Source organism: Passer domesticus, chromosome 5 (assembly GCF_036417665.1).
Source record: "Passer domesticus isolate bPasDom1 chromosome 5, bPasDom1.hap1, whole genome shotgun sequence".
NCBI lineage: Eukaryota > Metazoa > Chordata > Aves > Passeriformes > Passeridae > Passer > Passer domesticus.
Window position 1 is genome coordinate 76575553 of NC_087478.1, and position 26154 is coordinate 76601706.

The following is a 26154-nucleotide window of genomic DNA, read 5'->3' on the forward strand; positions in this document are numbered from 1 at the left end:
TGTGAATGTGCCTTGGATGTTTATGGAATTTCTTTCTCTTACCAGGAAGAGGTTATTTGTGTTGGTTACTTTCTCCTCTCAGCTTGTACTGTAGGACGATACTGATTTCTTCAATTTGAAAAGACTTAGGATCTTGGAGTACCACGCTCTCACTCCCTTGTCATTATCTTCCAGCTCTGTTTTTTTATTTCTCCATTCTGATGCTATTTGCTGCTGTTGAATTCCCTGAGGTGAGCACTAACCAGAGGCACAATTAGTAACTGTTCTCCAGGGATCCAGTGTGGCACTAGTTGGAGATATTTCACAAAAAGTAGTTAAAATATGACCAATTTAATGACATTTCTCTATTTCTAATCCTTCTGTTAAAGTCACAAAGAAAAGTTAGGACCTGAGTGCCTCCTTGTAGTACAGTGGCTTTGGCAAAGATAGCAAAAATGATACTGGCTTTCAGGAAAAGACCTTAGAGCCCTTTTCCAAACTTCACTGGCTTCTTCCAGACAGCACTTCCAGTTTATTCTCACTGAGTTCTCCTTTGTTCCTCTTCCTCACTTGCTATTTTAACCTCTTTTTGCCTAAAACCTCCGTTCTACAGCTCTGCTTTGAGAGCAGAGTGTGAGAGCTACACTGTAGTGGCTTTGTTTGAATACAGCAGTGCTGAGAGCAAGGCTGTGAGGAAGGTTTCTGCTGCTCAGTTCCCAGACAGCTCTTGGGAGGACGAGGAGCATGGCATGCCAGCATCTACTGAACAGTAGGATAGGTAGGATGAAGTGGCATGTGGATGATACACCTGTATCCTGATTAGAATATGTCTTCCTTTCCCTCTAGACATGCATCTCTGGCAGGCAAGTGAAGTTTAAAAGAATGAGGGATTTAAAAGTACATAAACATATATAGTCACTCCCTATTGTCTATGAATTGTCTAAATGAGATGTGCTTTATGTCACCTCTGCTCAGTTTTTATAGCTGGTGACTTACAAAGGTTTCAGAAACCCACTGAATTAACAAAATCATCAGTAAAGAAAGATAGAAGGGAATATTTGCCCAATGTTTTTTTTTTAAAGGACTTCACATTTAATTGTTTTATTTAGTGGTGCAGTGATGAATACAGAAAAAAAGTCAGTTCTTTTGGCCTGTGTTTTCTGCATCAAAGAGTAACATTCTGAACCTGGGACTAACAATGCCACAGAGATAGCTTAGGAGAAACTCTGAGTAAGCAAAAAAGAAGTCATACTACAAGAATTAAAAACTAAGTAGAGCATTCTAAGCATGAGGAGCCAAGCTTGGGAAACTTGTGACAGAGCACGAAAAACCACAGGTGGGAGTTCCAGTAGGAAAGCAAAATGCAGACTGAAGCAAGCAAAATGTTGTGTACCTGTCACCCAGTTCCTGCCCTGAGCTGAAACAGAGCCATAGTTACATGTGCAACTCAAATCAAGCGTAGCCTTCCTCAGTATCAACCCTCAGACCACAGTCTGTGGAGCTGAAAGATTCCTCTTTGAGGAGGAGTCCCTCCCATTCTTTCACACATCCTCTTTTGCCCCTCCATTCCTGAGCTGTTGTAGCAGATGCGTTGTGGCAGGTGCTGTGGGATGAGCAGCAGCAGTTTTGCTTTGGCAAAAAACATTTATCAGAGATGTATTTATCAATACTAACGCTGCAATGGAGGATTCTCCTATTTAAGCTGAAATAGTAGGTTTTGACTACTACCACTACTCTCTGCTAGCTGGGGAGATGTATGGCAGACCATAGAGTGGCTACCATGCCAGTAGGCTGCCGTGTGTTTGAATTAAGATAAACTAAAGTGAGCTTAGTGGTGTTTGTCTACCCTTTAGGCCGGTATTTCTGTGGGTGACAGCAAATCCAAGTTTGCTCAGCAAAGATGCTGTGAAAATCCAGAACTACATTTGTGAGGTTGGGGTTGCTGGGCAGGATTGAGGTGGATGCAAGAGGTCTGCATTTTAAGGAAAAGACATGGGGAACTGGAGGACGTGATGCTGCAGGACTCAGATGAAGACTGAGTGTTGTGCAAAGGACTAGCAGATGCTGCATGTGGCAAGATGGGTGAAGGAGAAAGACTGGAATAGCATGAAAAAGAGGATTCTAATGCTTCTAATCCACACTGGAAGAACAAGCAGTAACTTACACATCTTTCTGCATGAGCAGCAGAGCTGTGTGGATGAGTAGGGCTGGGCTAGCAGGGTTTGGGGGTACTGGCAGCAATATGGGTGCTCAGGATTAAGCTAAAGCAGGTGCTGCAGGTGGGAAGAGCTGCAGAGCTGCACAAAGGGAACCTGCCTGCACTCTGCTTGCCACAGACAGTTGCTATTAATCTTGTGCTTCCCCAAGCGCTAATACTCATATAAATTATGAAGGAAAAAGAGAAGTTCCTCAAATGAAGAGGGAAAGGCTCTGTAGATTCATATTTATGGACTTAGATAAAAGAGAACTTGAGAGGGATCTGGAAAAGTAACATCTCAATTTTATCCTGGTTGTCACAATGATGAGTGCAAGTGTTGGCTGATTACTTGCCACTGACTCCTCCCTTTCTCTTGTCCTCTGTAAAGTTCTGTTTCTCAGGGTTTCCTTTCACTGAACAGCTCAGGTTGCTCTTTGTCCTTACAGCCTTGTGATCTCTACCAATACCAAGCCAGAAATCACCTCATTTGCTGACAGGTATTCTAGTTAATAATAGCAAGTCCATCCACTGAAGATGTTCCTGGCCTGCTTTGCAAAACAGGAATGCTGTTTCAATGGCACAATGCTGGCATACACGTGGGGATGCTTGCACCCATTTGTATACCTGCAGGTCACATACAGTCCATGCACCCCTGAGAGCTTGGGATGTCCCATGGTGCTCACCAAGACGTATTTATAATGGTGGAAAGAGCTGAAAAATCTCCTGGGTAGAAAGCCTTGCTGAATTTCCATGCACAGGATTTCTCTGTGTGTGTAGGACTGTTTGAGGATTTGACTAAGAAGAATATAAAACAATTTTCTGAATCAGTCTTTTGATGTTGCTGTTTTAATTATTAATTACATAAGAATAGGTTTTTAAGAAAAGATAGATGAAGCTATGTCCCAAACAGCATTCAAACCAGTCTCCAAAATAAAGATTTTTCCACAGAATAAACTATAGACTTAAAAATAAAATTACTGATCTATTTTGTCTGTTTCCAGTGTTTTCCAGATGCTCTAGTGTGACATTCCTGTTCTGATACTTTGGTGCAAATGGAGAGTAACCATGGAAGGCAATGAAGCCAATCCACTTTCCACAGCCATGAACAGGCAGAAGTGAGGAGAGAGCAGGGGTCCTGGATGTTCTAGTGGACCTGCAGACAGCAGATTCAGATTTAATAAAACTTTTAGTAGCTGGATTGAGCAGTTAATAGCAAAATTATTTCAGCCTTGGTAGAAGTACAGGCTTGCATTGCTAACTGAAAAACAGATCTTGAATAAGCAAACAAGGAAAAGGGTAGCACTGTACCAGAAAAGGCTGTTGTCTGTGTGAGAACAATTAGCTGTGGCAATGGACGTGCCATGTGTCCCAGTGCCACAGCAGATTTTGGTGCACTGCTGTGTATTTCAAGGTTCATGCTCGTCTGGTTCTAGCACAAGTGAGACAAAGATGCATGGCTAAATATTTTTTTTATCTTGCATTTTAACTTTTAGCCCAAACAGATTTTTATTTTCTAACCGTGATAAGTATGAAGTCTTTGTTACCCTATTTCCTCCTTTTTATTGTATTCAGTCAAAGATACTGGAGAATCACAAATAGGAATGACAACACAATTCTTTCCGTCAACACTCCAGTATTTAAATAAAAAAAATCAAAGAAACTTATCATCACCAAGACCTCACAAAATGGAACGTAAGTTACCCTGCCTTTATCCCTCTTTCCCTACTTCTTCCCTGACACTGCTGAGAACAAGAGCCCCAGGTTTGTTTCAGTAAGGATCTGACACAAAAGAAGAAGAAGGTGAATTTGAATAAAAACTGTGAGAGGAAAGGAGATATGAAATTAAAAAGACAGTGTCATATGAAGGCATCCTTTACAAATGCTAAAGAACAAAAAGCAAAACACTTTATTATACCTTGCATTTCCCTGCCAATTATTTAGAGTGACACAGGACAGCAACAGTCAGTTTGTTGTAATACCTCCATACTTAATCAGTTGCCTCTGTTCAGCCTCCTCCTTTAACAGACTGAGGGTCTTGAGACAGACAGCAAGCCTTCCCAGGGAGAGATAATAAAGAGAACACTGATACAAGAACTTGTTAAGAAAAATTAGTTTCAAGAGATTGATTTATGTAAAGGATCTGGTAATCACCCCAGCCCCAATGCTGCCTGACAACAGTGGTTTTTATGAAGGAAGTTAAACACCAGAATCACTCTGCATGGCCCTGTCCTTCAGAAGGCTGGCCTAATTAAACAAAGCAAAGCAAAACAACAAACAGCTGGAGGAAGGAGATGAGGCAGTAGCTAATGCTATTGACTGCTGCATTTCAGAGGCACATGCCATCCGGGAGGCACAAAGCTGCAGCACATTGTGCACCATGACATTGTGCACCATGACACTTCATCATCCAGAGTTTCTGCTCCTGCACCAGACAGACTTACTGCTTGGCATGTTGAGCAGTCCATTCCCAGATCCAGCACTGTTGTTTTGAGGAGAGCTACAGGTGAGGTGGTGAGTTTCCCATTCTCAAATGTGCGAGTATTGCTTGATCCCAGAGGTTCACAATTACCTCACAGCTTATTTCAAATGGAACCTCTGGATTTGTCTTTGAGGACCAACCTCCAGATGCATTTGAATTCCAGTTTGGTAAGATTGTACAATTTCATTTTTTTCTTTCTTCTTGACTGAAATTCTCCATTTCTTTCCATTATTAACCATTCTTCATCTTATCTTTCATTTGAGTACTTCTTGGATTGATGTAAAAGTCCTAACTTTATTAGTTGCCAAGGCAGAATAGGGATGTCCAAACCCCATTTCAACACTCCCCATCCACCTCTGGTACTTCCATCACACTCTTTCCTTTTTTTTGTTTTGCTCCCTGGAGGTTTTTCTTCCTATGAATCTCCCATTGGTCAAAACCATCACATAGCTACAAAGACAGAGGAATTTCATCTGAGGTCAAACAGTTAATATAAGTGTCATTCCCTTGATCTTTTTGAGAAGCAGAGGCCACTACAGTCTTTCTGAACCATTAGAAGCAAGAGAAAGGCTGAGGAAGGTGAAAGAAATCCTGGCATCTCCTAATTTCATCCTGACACTTGGAGCTCTCAGTACCAGCTGTAAAAAAGCCACTGGCTCTAGTTCCTTGCAGACAAAAGCAGTTGTGCTGTAGATGCCTAGTAGCAAAAATCCACAGCACTTTTATTCTGTGTGCACTGCAGGCAGCAAAAGCCTTTCCAACAAACTTGGAGCCTCCAGCAAAAGAGCAAAAGAAGAGAAGCCAGAACTAGAAAATGACACAGAAAGACAGCAAAAGAAAGCAAGAATATTACACAAGTCTTAATTACTGTAAAAATAGTGTGATAGCTCAAACTCAATGACCCTGGAAAGCAAACCAAGCTGTCTGTGGGAGAGAGTGAGGATTAAAAAACACAGATAAGCTGAGGAACACTGATAAAAATGCAGCAAATGCTTTGGGGTTAGAATCTCCCAGAAAACAAATGGAAGAAAGGCACAGGCTTACATATGCACAATCAAAGCAATCCCTCCCCAGTCATAACACCTCAGCAGCCCACAGTTAAGGAACCTGTCTGTTCCTAGGTATCCACAGAATTTTGTTCAGGGCACTTTGCACATGAAATGACAAACCTGTTGAGTTGGACTTAGATGATCTGCATCTTTCATATCTACATAGAGATTATGAAATATTGAGTAGTATAAAAGAAAAACCCCAACCCCATAAAGATTGAAAACACCATTACTCCTTCTCTGCTTGCTAACACGTCATTGGCACCTCCTGGCCTCAGCTGGGCTTGAGCTTCTAAAAGTTGAGTCAGTCTAGTTGCAGATATACCTTCAGAGATTTAAACTGTGGATTATGGAGAAGAGAGTCATAGGAAAGGTAACAATAATTGTCTTTCCCATTTTAAGGATCATGACAGAAAATTTCAGACTATGACACTGAACTGTTGAGTGAAGAACATCAAAGAATATCCTTCCAACTTCTAATATCCATTCCAGCTAGTCACTGTTAGATTTCCAGAATCACTGTAATATGGAGCTGTACACAGATGTGAAAGTTCAATTCACCCTTAGTCTCTTTGCTATTTAATATTCCTAAGGAAAATCAGGCATGCATTTCCTTTCTTCATGGCACTCAGCAGTCCCCAGCCCTACAGGTCATACTCAGAGCATCCCTTTGATACACCTAGGCAACACCACCTATTCCAAGCAGGTTCTCAAGGTGCCCATGACCATTCCAATGGATTCTACTTCTCTTCCTCTATGATCCCAGATCTGTGTTCTGCTAGAAGCTTTGGTTTGCACTTTATAGGGCTCTCACACAGTAGTGCAATTAAATTTCCATGTTTTTCCAATAGTTGTGATTCTCAGCATTCCTAGCTTGCGCTGAAGCAGTAGCTGAAGCAGTTAAGAAATCCTTTCCCTCTATACCCCGCCTTAATAAGGTTTTCCAGAAGCACTATTCCCCTTAGAAAAAAGTTTGTGAATTAAGGCGTTCAGAGCATATGTAATTGGAAACAGTTCCATCAAATAATGGCTGTAGACTGGAATTCCCCTCCTGCCCTGAGGGACATAGTACTTTTTTTTTTCCAACACAGAAGAATATGAATTTCCATTTACAGAATCCTTTTTCTTTCTGAGCACCCTGACCATTATTTGCCACTGAGACACAGCTGCCTGTGGAAGAGAAGGCAGCAGTTCCCTGTAATCAGAATTGCCATTTATTCCACAAAATGTGTTGTACAGGTGTTGGGCTGGTGAGCTGAGACCAGGCTGTTATTGGTGCCCTGGTGATTTTTGTTAACCAAATGGAATTTGACAGAAGACTCCATGTTTAGACGCACAAGCATGGAACAACAATAACAACAACAAAAATCCATTTACTCTTACCAGGAGCTCAAGTAGCTTCAGCATTCCACCTTGCTGAGGGCACAGATCCTTACAGCACCATGCCATGGCTCAGGTGCAGTGGTGCCTCAGAAGGAAGGGTACCACTTATTGCAGCATCACCTTCAGGTTTTGTTGGAAGTCTTCAATCCAGCTGCATGCCCAGAATGACTCACTTATAGCAGCCAAGGAAGTTTCCTCACCTGTGGCCCTGCTCTGTATAGCTAAACAGATCTTTCCAACTCAATGAAGGAGGTCTAACAATTGCAGTAAAAACGTGTCACAGCCTTTCTGCTTTGGACTCACTTTGACTATGACCTTGCTGTGAATTCTGTCATTCTAAACTCAAGGATCTTACTCCAGTTCTTTCCAAAGGAGAGAAGCATGCTTTTGAACACGACAAGGATACAACACAAGTAATGCCCAGTCTTATCCCTAAAACATTTCAAAGTGCCAGTCTTGAACTAGCTGAGCCTCAGTCTGTGCCTGTTTCCACATTTTTTCTTTTATAAAGGCTCCTCATGCTGCAGTTTCCACTCATGAAAGGAAACAAAGCTATCAAACACAAATGAAAAGGTAATTTCCCTTTTTCTAATCCAGTCAGCTGCAACAACATAGTCAGAAGTGCACAAAGGCTGTTGCAAAGTGATGAAGAATCACAGAGAAGGTGATGGAGGTCTAGAAGCAGTAGACTGGCATACTCTTGTGGGAGCAGACAAAATCCAGCCTGTACACTTGCTTTAGGACACTAAAATAATTTTAAGGAAACCAGACATCTTTCAAGGAACATCGGTTTCTGAGGATTTGCTGCAGTCATGTGTGGTATCTTTAGCTTACCTGCAATGTGCAGTGAAGCAGGGCAGCTCTTAGTTCCTATCCAAAATGGCTTACTGATCTGAGCATTTATTTGCAAAGAGAGTTTTGTTCAAAGGCAAAGAAACTGTCTTCTCAGGGGCTCACAGTGGAGCAGCACATCTCAGATTTGGAATCTGAACAGCAGTGCTCCCATCTGCTCTGAATGACTTTAAAACGCTCAGTCTTCCAAAGTCACCAGGACATTTCAGGTGCTCAGTTTTCATTAACACACATGCAAAAAGAGCAGTTAGATCTTCCCAGAATGACTTAAATCCTTAAATAATCTTCCAGTATATTTTGCAAGAGAAAGTGTTCCTGGCTCAAAGCTCCTCCTCATATGGCTCTGCAGCATACTGGCTGCCAGATCACACCTAAGAGATGGGTAGGCATTCAGTGGCACTCCCTCTACTTTTCTCTCCCCACTACCTCCCTCATAAAGCACTTAGGGGATTACTGGGAGTATTTTAGAAGTTGCCTATATTTCTTATTCCAAACAGCTGCTCTACTTTAATTTTATGAAATATGTTGGTAGAGCCACAGAGGAAAAGTTAGCTTCACTGCTTTCTTTGACCAGCCATGTCCCTCACACAAGACACTCAAGTTTAGCATCCAGGCATTAATTTTTATCTCTTTCACATCTTCTCCAGCAATCAGGTTTCCAACACCTCCCCCTCCTCAACACAAATGCAGTCACATTTGTATCCATGGCCACCACTAGTGCATGAGGAAGACCATGTTACGCCCTGGATCAGTGAATAGTTTTCCGATGTCTTTCCCATATCTATGGCATGGGAACAGACATCAGAATGCCAGCAGAAGGGATGGGTGTGGGAGAGAAGGTGAGTGTCTTCACAGGCAGTTCTGAACTGCACTAACACCCTTCTACAGGAAAGCAGACTTCATTTCTCAGGTGAGGTTCAGCCACCCTAAGCCAAGCTGGATCGTGCTGCCAAATGAAGGAGAAAACACTGCACTCAGACCATGATGATGGGAGTATGCTACCAGAATAACAGCATCTAGTGGCTAGTCTCCAAGAAGAGAAGTTAGAATTCAGAATCCCTTTCTACTGAGCACAAGCATAAGTTTTTGTAATCTCCCTCTGGCAACATTTGAGAATATTTATGGGCACTAAAGCTGGCTAAGAAACCACCCCCACATTTTCAATGTATGATAAAGTCTCATGAGAAACTGTATATTTCAATAAAATGCGATGCTTTAGAATCAGCAAACTGGTTTTTGTTCCTAGATTGTTCATTGGAAGGTCATTAAGAAAAGACAACATTTAAAAGCCTTTTAGTGTTCCTTCTGAGCCAAACAAGCACTCCTTGTCAGTAGGCTGTTTGGATTCTAGCAATTTTTGACTAGTTGTTGCTTAATGAATTGTCATTTAGACAATACCCTGAATACTTTGACTTCTTTTGCTTCACCCAGAAGTGATAATGGGTCATGGCATCTTTGGAGCAAGCTGTCAGAAAGCAACTCAACAATTTTGCCTCTAATTGGACCCCTTAACAGAGCAAGGAAACTTTCTACTCCTTATTCCAAGAATAGCAACAATGCCTTTTGAAAGAGGATTAGCAGAGTGTTCAAGTGTGCCAGTACTCCTCAGCTCTGAAAGCTCCTCCATTGATGCCAAGCAGCAAGATTAGTCTGCAGGAGGAGGGAGTCTGCACAGCCCTGATGTGGTGCTGTTCAGCATGGGTGGCATAAGTTGCAATGGGGTGAAAACTCATAGAAATTCCATATGAGCAAGCACAGTTATAGCAATTCCTACTGGCAGGCTCAGCAGAAGAATTCCCTTCTGCAAAAGCTAGCAAATTCCTCCAACTTTAAACCAAAGACAAGATGCTAAAACAACATGGAAGGAGGGAAAAAAAGCTGCTTTCCATTCTATGTGCATGGTACAGCCTGTAGCTTTCACGTTCCTTCCTCACACTGTGAGTTCCACATAAAGAAATATGTGTTGGGATCAAGCACAGAAGAGCATAAACTTCATTATTTGAGGACTGTATTTTGTTTGTGTGGGTTGTTTTATGAGGAGAAAATGTCTCAAATGCTTATGTGGAAATTTGTTGGTATTTGTTCTTGTTGGCTGGCTGAAATTTCCATTTTGCTGGCTCTCCATTTTATTTTTCCCTTTGCTTGCAGTAGCTTTTAGGGAGGATCAGTTAGTAAAAGAGATTTGGTGTTGCCTGTTAGGGTATGCTGCAACTTTTCAGTTTGATCATTTTATTATATCAACCCAAATTAAGTATATTCCTTATGCTGCACTTCCTTCCTCTTGAGATACTTTCTGCCTGAATGGAAGCAGGCAAGGTGTGAGGACTCAAAGCATAGTAATGTGTGCCTTGGGAAAGGTAACATTTTTTATGATACCATGAAATAGACTCAAGTTCTAGACAAACCCTTTATCTCTGGTTTTCTTTGAGCGCATGTGCCATCAGCTTTTTTTTGCAGTATAGTAGAGTAGATGGAGAATATTTGGTTTAAGTAATCCTGGAAACTGGATGAAATAATCGCAATGACACCTACACATTCTCAAAGAGATTCTCTTTTATCTCAATCAGGAAAAGGGTTTTTCTCCATAAGAAGACATTAGGGCCTCCACTTCTCTACTTTCAAGCTACAAGATTAGCCTTGTGCTGCTGCAAGACTTCCACGAGCTTTAGGGGTGATTCCAACAGAAAGGTATTGCTTGCTTTGTGTGCTGAGGAATCGCTGGAGGTTCTCAGTGTGTTATTGAGGCTCTGTGTTGTCTTCTGGAAAGCAGGAGACTGGTTAAAAGTCAGTGAAGCTGCTGTTAGTGACAAATGAGCAGCACAGGTCTTCTTCATTCCTGTTCTTGTGGTCTATTAATGAGGTGAACCATTTCATTCCAGTTCATTTTGTGTTGCCCTTGCTACTTGCAATGAATGGCTTGCTTTGCTCAGCCTGTAAGCCCAGGTTTACACTGCTCAGGTTCAAGGCTTTTCAATGGTTATGTGAGCTCTTTTGCTGTCCCACTGGCAGGTTACATAGCATCTGCAGCCCTGTCAGAGCAAGAATAATGCCTAATCCACACAGACACGGCATAATGCTTTTGAGACAGACACACTCTGCTTGAACCACAGTTTAGGTTATGACGTACAGCACCAGGACTCAGATGTCATTCTTGTCACAGAGAGGCGCCCAGTTCTGTTCCCTGTGCTGACTAACCAGTAAAGTAACTTTAGGGAGACCTTTAGGGGAGCTACTGAGCAGAAGTGACTTGCATTCTGCTCTATGGGAAGTTTCTTCCTTATTTAAAGAGTTTTTTTGGTCTGCAAATTGGTATCACAAATCAGGGCAGAGGAAGGAGCATGGGAGGGCTAGATTTGACAACTAGCAAGCTTTAGCAGTTAAGTGCAGGTTGTTCCTGTCTTTTAATCAGCACACAGCTTTTTCACCCCCCTGACTTCTTTAATTCTTTGTGCTGGTTTCTTTCTCTCCTGTGAAATGAATTCTTTTGGCTCCTGTTCAATATGGTGTTAAGTGCCTACTTAATCCTTTCCAGTAGTTTAAGTTGCTGAATAGAGAGGAAGCTTGGGTTATTTTGCTTAGAAACCAGCTGTTAGAAAGGTAAGAACTTCATGCTACAGCCAGGCTTGCCGTGTGACAGTGGACAAATTTCATTGCCTGGTTTCACTTCAGCACCCCCCTGTGTGCAGAGATGAGGGTTGCTCATTCCCCTTGCAGGGGGTAGCATGAGGTGTCTACCAGTGGGGTTTGCAGAGGGCTTTGAGAATGCTGCCTTTGAAGGATGAACATTGTCCCTGCAGCGAGTGCTGGATGGCTGGACACGTTTGACAGCACTCTGTGGAGCAAAAAAATGAGTGGGACTGTGCTTTGTAACAAAGGAAGACAGTTTCTGAGACAGCTTTTGACGCCAATTTCTATGCATAATTTTAATATATTTTAATTCAGACACAATATAAGGTGCCACAACTTCAGAAGTTAGAGTAGGGGCTGAATCAGACAGATGTGCTGGAACATTCCTAGTGCTGTCCCAAAGGAACTTGAGAGCCTCAGATGGAGAGAATCACATACTGTCCTTAACAACTCCATTTTCTCTTTGAGGCAGTTTAGGTGGAGCAGTTTGACTTACTGGTGAGAGAACTCTCAGGAGGGCAGTTTTAAATTGCTTACACATAATTCCTGTTTTTCCAGCAGCTCAAAGCAACAAATATGTGTGAGAAAACAACTTCCTCTCCCAACAGGTAGAAGATGGAGCCTGAAAAGAGGCAAGGCTTGTAAGAGAAAGGCCAAGGAAAAGAAAAGCAAAGAGAGCATTTTTCTTGTCTCTGACAAAGACTGATATTATTTTTAGTATTTTTTATATTTTGATGATTAGATCTGTAGAGATGTATGACACTCCAAATGCAATGGTACAATTTGCCAGTGAGAATACTAAGAAAAAAATGTGGAGGCTTAAATTCAGATCCAGCTTAGCAGTTTTTGCAGTTAAGTTTTTTGGATTTAGAGCTCATTTGGGAAGGGAGAGAGGCATAGGTTGAAGTTCCCACTGATTCAGAGCAAAGGTTTTCCTCTCCAGTCACTCAGAATTAGGCAGAAGAGAAACACAGCTCGCTCAGTCTTCCACATGCCATATCAACAATTGGAAAAGCCTGTTCTGCAGGTCATTTATACAACAATCAGAGGTCTCCTTTTGGCCTTCTGCATGCTCCTGAGAGGATGATGTAAGACAAGATATGAGATAACTAAACACAGAGATCATTCCTAGTGCTCTTTTCCTTTCAAATGGAATTTAGCCCTGATGAGAAGTTCAGAGTTGACATCACTGTGGTCTGAGATTTCCTGTTTACCTCAGAAAACAAGTACAGCACAGGCTGTGGTGGCTCAAGCTTCCATGGAGTGCCTCAGCAAATCATCATCACCTCTCACCCAAAGGGATGCACCACAGGAACTGTGTTCCTGCATCCACCATCACTTCCCTCTTTCAAAGTGTCTTCAGCCCAAGAAGCAAAGGTCTTTCCAGACACTCCTAAATAATGTTCCTGCCACCCACAAGATCTGATATCAGTGAGGAAGTGGGGCAAGTACTTTTTTTTTTTCCTGAAAGTGAGGTACTCACCCACCACCTGCTACTGCCAACTGTGCCTGCTCTCATCATCAACTTAGTGGGACACAGTAAGTCAGGTAGGACAAACACTAGCACACAGACTGAAGAGAGATTAAGTGGGACTGTTGACATCTCTCTTGCTGTTGTTTCAGTCTTTTTGTGGCTTGTGCTGGATGAGATTGGCTCAGTTGGTTGGAGCATGGTGCTAGTGACACCAAGGTTATGGGCTCAACCCCCATATGGGCCATTTACTTAAGAGCTGCACTCTATGATCCTTGTGGGTCCCTTCCAACTCAGTGTTCTATCATCTGGAAATAAATATCATGTATTGTGGATTATATGTGAGCCATGGATTTTTCAGAACTGTATGCCTTTTTCACATAATCTCTCTCTAAACCCACGCTCTAGAAATATTCAGGATAAAATCATTAGGGGCTCTTAAGATCAGGCTGTCAATTCTGCCACCCATAGTAAAATAGTCTCATTTGAAAGTGTTTAGTTACAAATGTAAAAAGATTGAAGACATGGAGCACAACATAGGCATTGCTACCAGAGGCTGCTGTGTGAGAAGCCATATTGTCTATTGATTCTCCTACTTGCAATGGCAATAAATACATTTCTTATGCTACAGACAGAAGAATAAGATCTGTTCATAAGTAAGAAGAGGCTTCATTTGGATGCAGATAGTTAGCATTTGAGTCAGGACAACCCTTAAGAGCTGAATTGGCTAGGATTCACTGCATGAGACTTGAAATCAGATTATATACAAACTCAGTGGAAATACTGTTTTAGTGGGAGCTGGAGGAGATCCCAGATGAATAACAATCAGATTCCCTTTCAACCCCTGCTCTTGGACAGCTGCTTCTTTTGTATGTGCTGGGAAAGATTAAAAAGTTTGGAAACAGTATCCATATGGTACCTCATCACAGTTCAGGGGCATTCTCTGTCCTTCTCACTGCACAGAGGTGCTAGCAGTTTAGTAAGGCCAAGGTCTGGCATTCAGGAGTGTGATGTTAAAGGAGTGTGTATAGCCAGCCAGGGTACATTCTGTTTCAATCAAACCTGTTCTGCCTTGGAAAACCTTAAAGGACAAAGGATGATTAGATGCAGAATCGATGCCTACAGAAGCAAGTAGGTGGTCAAAGACACTGCAAGCTTTATTTACCCTTCTTTGGCTGACATATTGACAGCAGTTATTATATGTTTCCTCTGAAAAGAGTAAGAATTCCATAGAGGCCTCCAAACTCCTCCCTTAGATTCTGTACCTTGGACTCGACATTGAGGTCTCACTGTGTGTCACGGGAAAATTTTCAGTCCTCTGGAATCCTTACAAGGTTTTTGCTAAGGGGGAATCTCTCAGTACATGTATATTCTCCTTACATTTTATTTATGGGGTAACTTCTAATATGGTTAACCTTTGCTAGAATCTCTTATTCTGTGAAAAGCCAACTTCTCCAGCCAGCACCTTAACAATGGTACCTGAAACATGCAGTGGAGTCATGACCAACAGATACACCCCATGGCTGATGCAGCAAAGAAAACTTATTTTTTTCTCTACGATGCCTTTTGTACAATTCAGCACTGCTTTGCAAAGAGCCTTGAGCTGTCCTGTGACAATAATAACTATGAGATCTCAATAAATGCTAAAAGAACGTGGTCCATTCAAGTGTAGCCTAACCACAAGACTCCAATCTGTAATGCAACCTGTTCAACAAGATGGGAAATTCTGTCTCCATCCAACTGAGAGTGGGTCACAGTTTGGAAGTGAGCATGGGAATAGAATCCTAGTCCTTCTATCATAAGACCTAATGAGACAGAGCCTTCTACTTAAGTTATTTCAAGAGCATAACTTTGGCAAGGAAAAATATTGCTATTCTAAGATCTTGCAGGTTCCAAAATAACATCCTGCTAGAACATCACAACGTACTCTTTCACTGAGCCTTGTCTGTGCTGGATCAAAAGTAGCAATATGATCTTCACTGCCTTAGTACTGTATTAGTGTAGAGACACTAGAATAAAATTGCTATGGCAGTGGTTGTTCCTAGAGATAAAGGAATTAAAGTACCTAGTTGTGAGGACATAGGAACAGGGTCTGAAATGTTTTATGTATTCCAGTTATTCTGGTAAATTACTTTGGGGGGAAAAAATTGTGGTCTTCAACAAGACTAAAAGAAAATTCAATTCAATTGTTTTGCTTGAAGGTATAAAGCCAGATGACCCCAAGCTGAGTGGGAATGTTGATCTGCTGGAGGGTAGGAGGGCCTCTGTGTGTTCCCAGATGGCCAAGAAGTTTGTTTTTTATTAAAAAACTTATTTTGATGAGGTTCTTTTTCATGTGAGAAGCTTCACTGTCTCTTTTGTACAGCTGTTGTATCTCTTCGTGCACCACACGCTTTTTGCGCCGCACAGCTGCTGCCAAAACTGGAATTTGCCGCATCACACAGGTTCCATGGCTAAACTAGAGTCTAGGCAGAATGTGTTCACCACAAGAACCAAGAGTTCAGCAGCTCCAAGTGCTAAAGTAACCACAGATGCAGATACAGCCACTGCTGTTGCCTTTTCTCAAGATGGGAAATGCCATCACATCCCAGCATGCAGGGTCTGGAACCTTCACTGATGTAGCTTCACAGCTGAAGTGTGAAAGCACAAATAGCACTGCCAGCTTATGCTGAGCCTCATGGTGTCAGCTTGTGCTACAGCCCTGCTGGCACCAGGGTACTGAAGCAAACTTGTTAAATCTCAGTTGTTAGAGATTGCCCAGCTGTAAGTACCGCAAAGTTCAAAAAGTCTGCATCAGCCATCTTGTTTCAGGAGCAGAAGCATAATCAGTCCCACAGCTTCTCACTCTGAATTCTAGTAATTATTTATGAAACTTACCTGAAATATCTCTGAAGAAATCAGGCTCTTGCAAAATAGGAAAATCTCTTATGTTTATGTTTGCAGAACGACATCTTAGAGGTAATTTTTTCCTCCAAATACAAAGGGTTCCAACACATGGTGTGAAGTTCCAAGCTTCATTAAGTAGAGAACAGTTGTGGGGTTTTATGTGAAATGCTTAGCAAGTGAAGAGTCCCCACAAGGCACAAGTCAGCTGGAATAAGGCACTACAGAGATATCCATTAGCACAGTACAGTAGCCCACTTAATTCCAGGTGAATTGTACATATGGTTGCAGGTGCAGGCTGTACAGGTTCCCATAATCATCACTGACTAAAACACTGCTCCTTTGGCCAGGTATATGTACATATCTTTGGCCAGATGTATATCTATGTCAGCATATCTATATATGAGCGTTAGTCAACATTGGTGTCTTGTTCTGAGGTAGGCCATGGATGAACAATTACTGTATACAAGGCTAAGAAGAGATGCCTTTTCCATTTTTGTGGTAATTTTTTCCCAGTTTTGCTGCACCAGAAAGAGTATAAAATAATCCAACTCCTGCGACTAAGACCAACCTAAACTGTCATTGTCTTGATAAATTGACTTGACAGAACATTGTATGTCCTACTAGTTATAAATCTCAGGAATTATTGAACAGTTAAGATGGGCAAAGGGAACAACTTTCATACATTTTCCAAATCTTAGAACACCTCATTAATTCCATCTGTTCTTCTGCAACTTTAGCAAGGACACAATTTTATGAAGCTGTGAAATCTCCTCTTAACTAAAACCCAAGTATCTGTGATGGTAATGTGCTGAGCATTCAAGTTGTGTCCTCTCCCTGTTTGCATTGGTGCCAAATGGTACTTTCTTTCCAGGGCAACTACTTATGCAAACACAGCTGCTCTTGGTGTCAGCCAGCTGCTGTGTCCACAGCCAGCCTCAAACACTGCCTGCTTTCCATATGTCAAGGCCCTGGTGGAAGCATGTGGAGGGGAAATGGGCAAATTCAGTTTCCTCTGAAGCAGTGGTGACTATTACTATCTGTCCCTTGAGGCATTAGAGTCAGCTCTGCAACTGGGCCTGCACTTTTCCTCTGCTCTTCTTTTTCCCACAGCAGAAACAACTCAGCTCTCCACCATTAGGGAACAGCACCACTTAGTATGGGTATGCCAGCAAGCAACCTGTGTCCAGTTTGGCCTTCCTAATTCTCCTTGTGGTCCTTCCCCATGAGGAAATCCCTTTCAGTTTTGATGCAGCAGCCCCAGATACCTGTAGGTGTGGTAGGAATTAGGTTTCCAGAGCCAAGACCCCAAACCAGAGCTCTGAAGCCTTCTGCAAGCCAAGCCCTGATCTTCCTCACTATATTCAGTTGCAGTCCTTGTGTCAGAGTTTTGTGTCAAGCCTCAACAGCAGAGCTGGGGCAGCTCAGCCCTTGGCAGCAGGACACAGAACAATCCTGAAAATCCCTGGTGAGTGTGCAGAATAATATCACCACTGACATTTTGTGCATCAGCCCAGTGTGGTAGGAATGAACTTTTCAGCTTGTCTTGAGTTGTTGGTGCAATTCACTGTCATGCTGTGCTGGCATCAAGCGTGGAGCACAGAGCTGCCTGTGGGGGCACAGAGCTGCAGGGGTGCCAGCAGCACATCTGGCCATGCAGTGCCAGCCAGGGACAGGTCTGCAGCAGACAGAGCTGCCACGGGGCACAGAGAGCTCAGAGGTGAGCTATGGATGGAGCTAATTTGCATGTTTATGAGATTCTGCATTACCGAACAGCACTCCTTCATTTACTTTTGTGTCATTCTCCTGTGCTAGGGACACTTTGATTTTAGCCTCTGGAAAATTCCAGGGCTTTCTTCCCATACTAAGAGGTTAAGCATGAATAAGAAGCCAGTAAAAAGTGTAAGCTTGATTAAAAACAGATCAAATACTCAGTCATAATAAAAATCCTTTCACTGAGTCCAATTCTGACACATTCAAAAAGTAAAAATAATTTATTCTTACTGAGGAAGAGACCTAAATTCCGTTTATATCTCACAGTCCCAGTAATTATGAAAGGGGTTGCCAGTTCCACAAACACAAGCCTTTTGCTTTTTTTTAGTGTTCACACATATTGGCCCAAAAAAGGAGGGAAGAAAAAAGGTGTTTGCTCTGCTAGCAGAGCATTCAGGCAGAGTGCTGGTTCTGGATCTCTTCAGAAGGACCACATACTCATTGGTATGAGGCTGACAAACTATAATTATTATATGAAGTACTGGAGGGGATTTGGAGACTGCTTATCAGTGTAATTAAAAGTGAGCTTTTGCCAGCTATTTCCATTTTATGTAGTTGTAAATCTATTATTTGAACAAAGGGCCTTTGCATAGTACAAAATAGAAGAGGTATGAAAAGATGTTTCAAACTGCAGAAGATCTCTATCAGCATGCATTTGCTGACATGTAATTATTCCATTACATATATAACCTTTAAAAAATGATGATATTGTAGTTGGAAGTGAGGGATGTTGTCTTGGAAAAGGTCACATGTTATCTTGGAAAAATAGCTTTTGATTAAGAAATTATGTGACACAGTTTCTGTTTATGGTAATTATTTAACTGAAATTATTTCAGGAACTTACACAAACTCCCCCTCACACATGCTTTGGATTTTTAGCAGCTTCCTAGTTGTGATATCTAAAGTATAGTTTTGGCTACAACTTATGAAACCTCTGCTCACTGCAGTGAGTGCTGCGTGTGTCACCAGAGGATCCCCTCCTCATGATCAGATGAACACACACAGAATATCAGACTGCTCTTTATACAGCAGCTGCTTTTCCTGAGTGCCACTACCCAGCCTGTTAGCAAGCCAAAGAAAAGGAGGTTGTGGCTTGTCTAGCACAAAAAGCCATCAACTGTTTCCACCACTGACATAGGATCTGAAGAGGCTGAAGGTGCACATTGGACTGCATAGCCCAACATACAGTCCTCCTCCCATGGCCACTTTGGCCTCTTCCTTTTTGTGCTTACAGGCACCACTCCAATTAGCAGACAGCCATGCCAATTTAAGGGAGTGAATGGACTCCCAACTGACACGTGATTCAACAATATTTCAGGAGATGCAGCTAATGACAAACTCTCCTCTCCCCAGGAAGTTTTTTTTCCTGAAAATTGGTTATCAACTACTATCATCTCCCTCATCCCAGTTCCTACTGTCCCTTAGGAAAGAATAGCAAGAAAAGAAACTTCTGAGTGAATCACTTCCACTGGGCACATAGGAGAGGGAACATGAGAAGCATCCCACATAAACCTAAAGAGTATTTCATCAAGAAGTCATTCTGTAAGAGACACCAACACAGCAACAACAGAGATATGAGTACCCCTCTACAGAGTGTTAGCTAGCTTTTCCCAGGCCATCCAAATGTCCCAAATTGGCATGTTTTGTTCCCTCCAATTTAAGTACTATTTCCAAATCCCTTCAAGCTGCTATCTTTATGAAGGCACTGTGTGTGCATGCATTTAATTACTTTAAGGATCCAATTTTATACAGTAGATATTTGATCTTAAGTGTCCTCCTATGGACAATTTCTCTCATCTAAGCTATCTCTGGTTATAACAGAATTCACAGATAAATTGAGAGTGAGTTGATCCTTCTAAGTTCACCTTGTTATTTAATCCCACTGTAGCTGAAGCATTAGGAGCCACAAAATTACACAAAGCAATGCCCTAGCTAGCATGAGAAATGCTGAAAGTGTGTCCAAAACCTGGCCCCAGACTTTGCTTCTGGCTGTCTCAGGGAGGTATCAGTCAGACTGGAGCCAGAAGCCAATATGGACCCTCTCCCTGCGGTTGATTCCTGAGCACATCCCATTCCTTTTCCTATTGTTGCCCATTTCCAGCATGTAGGAAAACCTGGCAGTTAGTCCAACCACACCTGGTAGACTTGACAAATGGATGAGATTTCCTTCAAGTGTTTCTGGGTAACAAAATGGACTTAGCAGCAGCAATTTTCATTGAATACAGTGACAGGTGACATCTTTATGTCAAGTAGCCTGCCATGTGTTCAGGTCCATGGCAGAGGAACAGACCCTGCTGAGCCATAATATGAGGCCACCATTCATTTTCACCATTTGCCAGACACATTGCTGACTTTGACCCCAAGCCAAACACTGCCACTTTACATTTAAGAGGGTCTATCATGCTCAGACCCCCTTTGTACACACCTGCATATCTGCTGGTCATGTTCTTTGTACTGAAATTGGTGCAAAGCATCCCGATTTCTTTCTGAAATCCATGCACCCATCTCCAGTCATGCCACATTTTCCCCCAAGAATTTCTTCAAGGTAAAAGTGAAGATGAACAGAAGAAATCCCTGCCACTTATATGGACAATATTAAGCTGAGAAACCAACTGTTCAGGAAGATATGGCATTAATCTCCCCATCCCTAGAAGCAGATGGTGATAAATGAATGGCACATTTGACATATCAGTTGTAGCCACCCAATGAGTTAACCAAAAAGAGATCAGTTCACAGCAGCATTGGCTCAGACCTTCTTCCTCCAACACAGGAAATTCCATTTCCCCAGCACGGTGCTTTGTGCTTATCCTTCCAAGCTGTGCTGTTCTGAAACCCCACAATAGCTCAGAGACACACATTTGCATCAGAGGGTCACACTGGATTGTCACTTTCAGAACAGTAGTGTATGCATATGGTATTTTATACTAGCAAGGGCAGTTTCTTTTAAGATATGTTATAGGGTCTCTAAAATCAATATATTCTAGTGAGAAGCTGTAAATACTCTAGCAATGGGAATCCCATCTTCATCCCATCCCCAAGCACTAAAAAAAGAAATTTATAGTAATGCTATGCAAAGGATGTATGACTTAAAAATGAATTTTTGTACCAAAAAAAGAAGATGATGATTAAGAGGTAAGTTTTAGAGGATGAGTGCTGACCTTCCAATAATCAAATTTATAGAGAAACATAATGGGAGAAGACATTTTCTCCAACACTCATGAGACGATCAAAGCAAGCCAAGTTCCAGACTACAAAACATATTTTTTTGGCAGGCAAGCAGAGAAAATAGATGCTCCTGGCAAGTTCCCCCCTCTTCCTCCCTCCTATCATGACTTTGAGTGGTGGAGAGAAGGAAGAACAGCTTTGACAATTCTGAAGAGCTGTAGAATGATAGGAACTCAGATGGACTGAAAGGGGCTACTGAGCATCCTGGCTAGGCTGGGCATGTCTGTGTGCCCTGTACCTTTATCCATCGTGCTGCCACTGCACAGTGGGGCTCCTCCATCAGTTTGCTTCTGCTAGGCAGGACTGTGTTCTGGAATTTAGACAGCATCAAGACACATCTTCATTTTTGTCATCAATTAACTAGATATGGAAGTCTGTGGAGGGTTATAGGCAGAACTAGACAGGCACTGGTCTGAAATAAGTTATGACAATGCTTGGTCCCTGAATCCCAGCAACACTCAGGTTGGGGTTGTAGTAGTTGCTGGGAATGTAAAATAAAATTATAGTGACACCTAAAGATTTTTAGCTTTTTATATTTTTAGCTTTGTATATATTTGTAGCTTTGTAGATTGCTAATGCATGGCTGTAGTTTCTATTAATTTTACTACCCTTTTCCCCTACATTATGGAACAATAAGCTAACCTTCTAACTACATTCCTGAAATACTATGTAAACTTACTCCAAGAAGAGAACCAGCTAGAGGGATGTTCTGTTTTCCAACCAGAATCTGGAAAGACAAAACAAAGTGGGGAAAAGAAGTCCCTGGACCGATTCCAAAGGGGCAGTACCCAAGGAAATATTACCTAACCAACTACTCTCCTAACTGGACAATATATGATAGGTATACTAATCAACTAACCTTATAAAATGGTGGAATTACTGTACCACGTGCAGGTTTTGCCATATTGTGTACCTGAAGGCTTTCAAGTGAAGGTTTGCTTTTATATTATCATTCTAACATTGTTTGGGAAGGTTTGTTCTATTTCCAGGCAACAATAGTTGCAGGGTTGTTGCACTGCTACACTTGAATATCTTGGTTACTGAGGCCCATGCCCCTTAACACAGAATTTTCTCAGTCAGTCACTTTTGTGGTTCTGGTTTGTATAACTGTTTTCCTGAGATAGCCAACATCAAATGTTCAAGAGGAAAGAATAAAAAAGAGCTATGGGCTTTCTAATGCTGATAAGTTTGAGTGCTACACATTTGCTTTGGGAAGGATCTGCATTAAGTACTTTAATAGGATAATCTTTAAAATGTCCAGTTCCTCTCTGAATCTTATCAAATTCTTGCTGTCAACAGTATCCCATAAGAATGAGAAGGCCATCAGGTTTACAGGAACTTAATGAACTTAAATTCCAGAAATTACTTTGCATTTCTTTTTAATCATTTTTGTTTCCTTACAATATTCCTGCCCATACTAAACTGCCTACAAAACACTAGTCTAATGCCCTACAATTGAGATGACAGCTAAAACTTTTTGTGGTATTCTGCAGTGAAGAGTGAAGAAGTGGGGAGAAGCAGCTAGCTGTTAGACAGTACTCTTGGAAACAGTGCCTTTTTGAGATCTGATTCCAACTCTCAGTATCAGGCTGACTGCAGTCAAAAATAGATCTATCACAGGAGGGAGGTGATAGAAGAAGCAAGGTCTGCAGCTAACCTTAGCTAAGTGCTGTCACAGCTCCATTGGTAGGTAGAAGTAGCATTGAGCTACATCTTGGGAGAGTCAGAGGACTGCAATTGGCCTTTCATTAACTTAGCATTGCTTAACTGTTCCTGTTTGTGGTTCTCTAGTGCTCATCTTACAAAAGATAACAGCCAGTAAAACTTCATCTGAGATTACTTCAGTTCTTCTTTGACTCTTTCTGCCTTTAATCTTCCCCTACTAGGCCATGATTTTCTGTGACTCCATCTGTTCTCTTGGCAGCTATCTGAAAAAAGGCAAGATAGAGACAAGTGGCAAAAGACTCCAGGAAAGCTGAGAGATCCAGCACTAAACCAATGACTTTTGGTCAAAGTCTCTTGCTTTTCTTCAAAAGATGGAGTTTTAAAGAGAAACCAGAAAGGCTGCACGAGTTGGACTAGTTATTTACTGATAGAGCATTGCTTGATTCAGTGTTGTCAGATTTCTGAGAGCTGCTGTGTGCTTGGACCCAGGGCAAGGCTGCTGGGCATGCAGGCCAGTAGGGCTCAAGGATCAGAATCCAGAGGCTGGTAGATATGGGCAGTGGGGTAACTCAGTGGTCTTCACTCATGGAGCATGCCAGCAATCCTACATAACTTAGCAGAGCAGCGGGATGGATGCAGGGGTGTTGCACCATGGTAGAGAGAAGTACACTCTGTACACTCATAGTGGGAAGAATTCTCATTCTGTCTTGTTTTGGCATTTCTTGTAGTCTAAAATCATTCATGCAGAAAAACACAGAGCTTCTCTTTATCTTTGGGAACAGGCCACACAGGATATATGTTTAATTAAAGCTGACTGCTGGAGAGCAGGGAGCACAGCCATTTTCCATATGCTGTCTGGGGGTTTGCTTTTGTGGGGGTGCAGGAGAGCAAAAAGAAGATAGGTTTGTTTACCATAATACAGCTCTCAGCAGATGGGCATCTCTATTTCAAGACAGCTCTGATCAGTGCTGAACTAGTGGGCACTGATATTTAGGGGGCAACACTGACTGAGCAGAAAGCCCCAGGCACTTACTTGTCCAAAGGGAGAACACAGGATTAAGGGAATTTTAGGAAAGTTTTCTACATTTGGCCCTGTGATGTACAAGGTACAGAGACTTTCAATTTTTGGACCTCAGTTGTTATTTCCTCTACAACACCAGTTTTTAAGAAAGAAAAAAAAAAAGCTTATTTCCTTGGTGCCATCGATGAAAGACCAAGGCAGCATGAGTCATGGAGCCCCTTTGCTGCACTGCCCAACTTTCTGAGAAGCCAGAAAGGTAGAGCTAACTCCTGAGCTCACCAGACAGCTTCTGTTAGCCAGGAGGTTTGGCACAATCCTCTCTAAGGTTCATCACAGAGCAGGAATTGCTGTGGCTGGACAGTTCATTCACAGATACCCCTATCGAGGCTGCAGGCAGCTGGCTGCATGACACCTCTTGTCAGGAGCAATGTTAAAGACAACTGAATAAAATTCAGTCAGCTGTTTTCTCTCAGAGGAGAGAGGGCTAATGTTGCAATTGACAGCATGGGAAACTTCTTGGCCAAGCTATCTCTGCATTTAAGATAGGTCTGGACTGTCAAATCCTTGCCTCCGGAGCAGGCATCCCAGCTAGATGGAGCAAGGCACTGACAGGCTCAGGCTGTTCTCAGTCCTCCCTTTGCATCTGTGCTTACCCTTATCCTCTGCTGCTCCTCCACACACTGGCCTCACAGTGCTGGCAGCAATTACCCCAGCATGCCTCCTCCTCCTCCTCTCCCTGAGCCCCTTCCTCTTCCGTGCCACCCAACTCACCCAGAACACCTTTTCTCCTCGCTGGTTTGCCCTTCCAAGTTTTCATCAGTATACAGCCCAAGAGATAATAATTTGTTTATTTTTAAAGCAATATATTGGAAAAGAACAGTTCAACAGTATCCTGGTAGATGGGGAGAAATTATCTCCACAATCACCTGCCTGATCAGCCTGATCAGTGCTTAATTTCAGTCTCTGCAACGGTTTGAGGAAGGCAAAGTAGAGGATGTACAGAAAAACTTGGGCAAAAAAGCAAGCCCTGAACCCACCCTCTTAATTGGTTGACCATTGCCACCTACTTAACAAGAAACAAAATTACAGATGCACACTTCAAAGTGGTGAGTGAAATTACATTGCCTCTCTCTCTATTTTTCAAAGGCTAAAGCAAGACTCAAGCTTTCTATGTTTCAACTCCTCAGAGGCCGCATGTTCAAGTTATGTAGCCTTTCTGGCTTATGAAGTAAGATTTGTTTTAAAACACAACAAAAAGACAGCATAGAAAGGAAAAGAAAAAAACAACAAACCACCATCAAAAGTATTACCCTGACTTATGACACATACTAAACATCTCAAGGCTCACTTCAAACCTCAAACTTGCAAAAGCTGACAACACCACAGGGTGATAAAATCCAGGTAGCTACCAGACACTACAACCCTGGCAGGCCCTCTTGAATCACAGCAACAAAAATAACATCTTACCTGAATTAGGAAGACAGTTGCTTTCCTGGAGCACTTCCTTGAGGCTTACAAGTGGCAGTGAGGCTCTGGGACACTTGCCTTTTCCACCCAGATGAGAGCTGCTTTGTCCTGATAACAATTAACACACAACCTCTTCAGGTGGGAACGGGTCAACTTCTTCCACAGGTTAACCCTCTCCCTGCTCCTGTCAGGATGCAAAAGTGAGGGCTTGGATTTGAAAAATATCAGATATGAGCAGGATCAAGAGATGGAAAGAAAGAGGAAAATGAACAGGAGTGGTCTCCAAGGTGGAGCCCAGTCCCTTTGGTGTATGCCTGGGCATCACAAAACAGAAAGAGAAGCAAGTGGTAGGAGAAGAGTGCAAAGAGCCCCAGAGCTCCAAATTCTCCTGGGCATTTGATGAACGTGGATTTGATAGGAATAATAAGATACCCTTCCCTGCTTCCAGTGACAGGAAGATCTTTTGGTACAGGCTTGGAATACCCATTTTCATCTCATATATTTACCTCTACCAGTCAGTATCTTCTCACCACCTCCCTGGTGGATTCTCCATGACAGTCATGGGAGTGGAGTGGGACTCAAGGATCCAAATGGCCTGGAGGCAGATTTCTGCCTTTGAGCATGATCAGCATCCGGTGGTGGTGAGTAAGGGGCACAACTATTCCAGAGATCTTAGGATCTCAGAGGTTCAAGAAAACTCTGGTTTGGGCAGAAAACACCCAGTGCTGGTGTTGAGCACACATAAGAAATTGTGAGAACAGGAGTCAAGAGCTGACTGCAGCTGCAGTGCTCAGAGTGTGCTCACTCTGATGAGGAGCTGGGAGATGTTTTTTTCTTAAAACGCCCACAGGAGACTCAGCCTAAAGTCCTGAAACTTCACACCACTCTTGCTTTCCCAGTTTCCCTTTTACTTTCTTTGTGTTTCAACCATGATAATTAACTAGCAAGGCATTTTGTCTGTATACAAGCTTCTATTTCTCAGTTTTTCATCCATCCTTGATCCTTCCTCCTTTTCCCTATGTTTTCCCTCCCTCTTGCTTGCTTTCTTCATGTGCAATTAGGAACTGAAGTTGTGCATCTGCT

At 42.3% G+C, this 26154-nt stretch overlaps 1 protein-coding gene and 1 long non-coding RNA gene across 7 annotated transcripts in view; one reads left to right on the plus strand and one right to left on the minus strand.

The window, feature by feature from the left end:
- IQSEC3 (IQ motif and Sec7 domain ArfGEF 3) overlaps nt 1-26154 on the plus strand; it is a 98458-nt gene that overhangs the window by 13342 nt on the left and 58962 nt on the right. The window lies entirely within an intron of this gene.
- The window catches only part of LOC135301046 (uncharacterized), a 56624-nt gene continuing 45776 nt past the window's right edge, over nt 15307-26154 (minus strand). The window contains exons 4-5 of one of the 3 annotated variants that reach the window (XR_010362803.1): nt 25072-25255; nt 15307-16141 (exon numbers count right to left, since the gene is read on the minus strand). This is a non-coding gene — a long non-coding RNA (uncharacterized LOC135301046). The other 2 variants (XR_010362802.1, XR_010362804.1) reach the window with 2 other exon arrangements.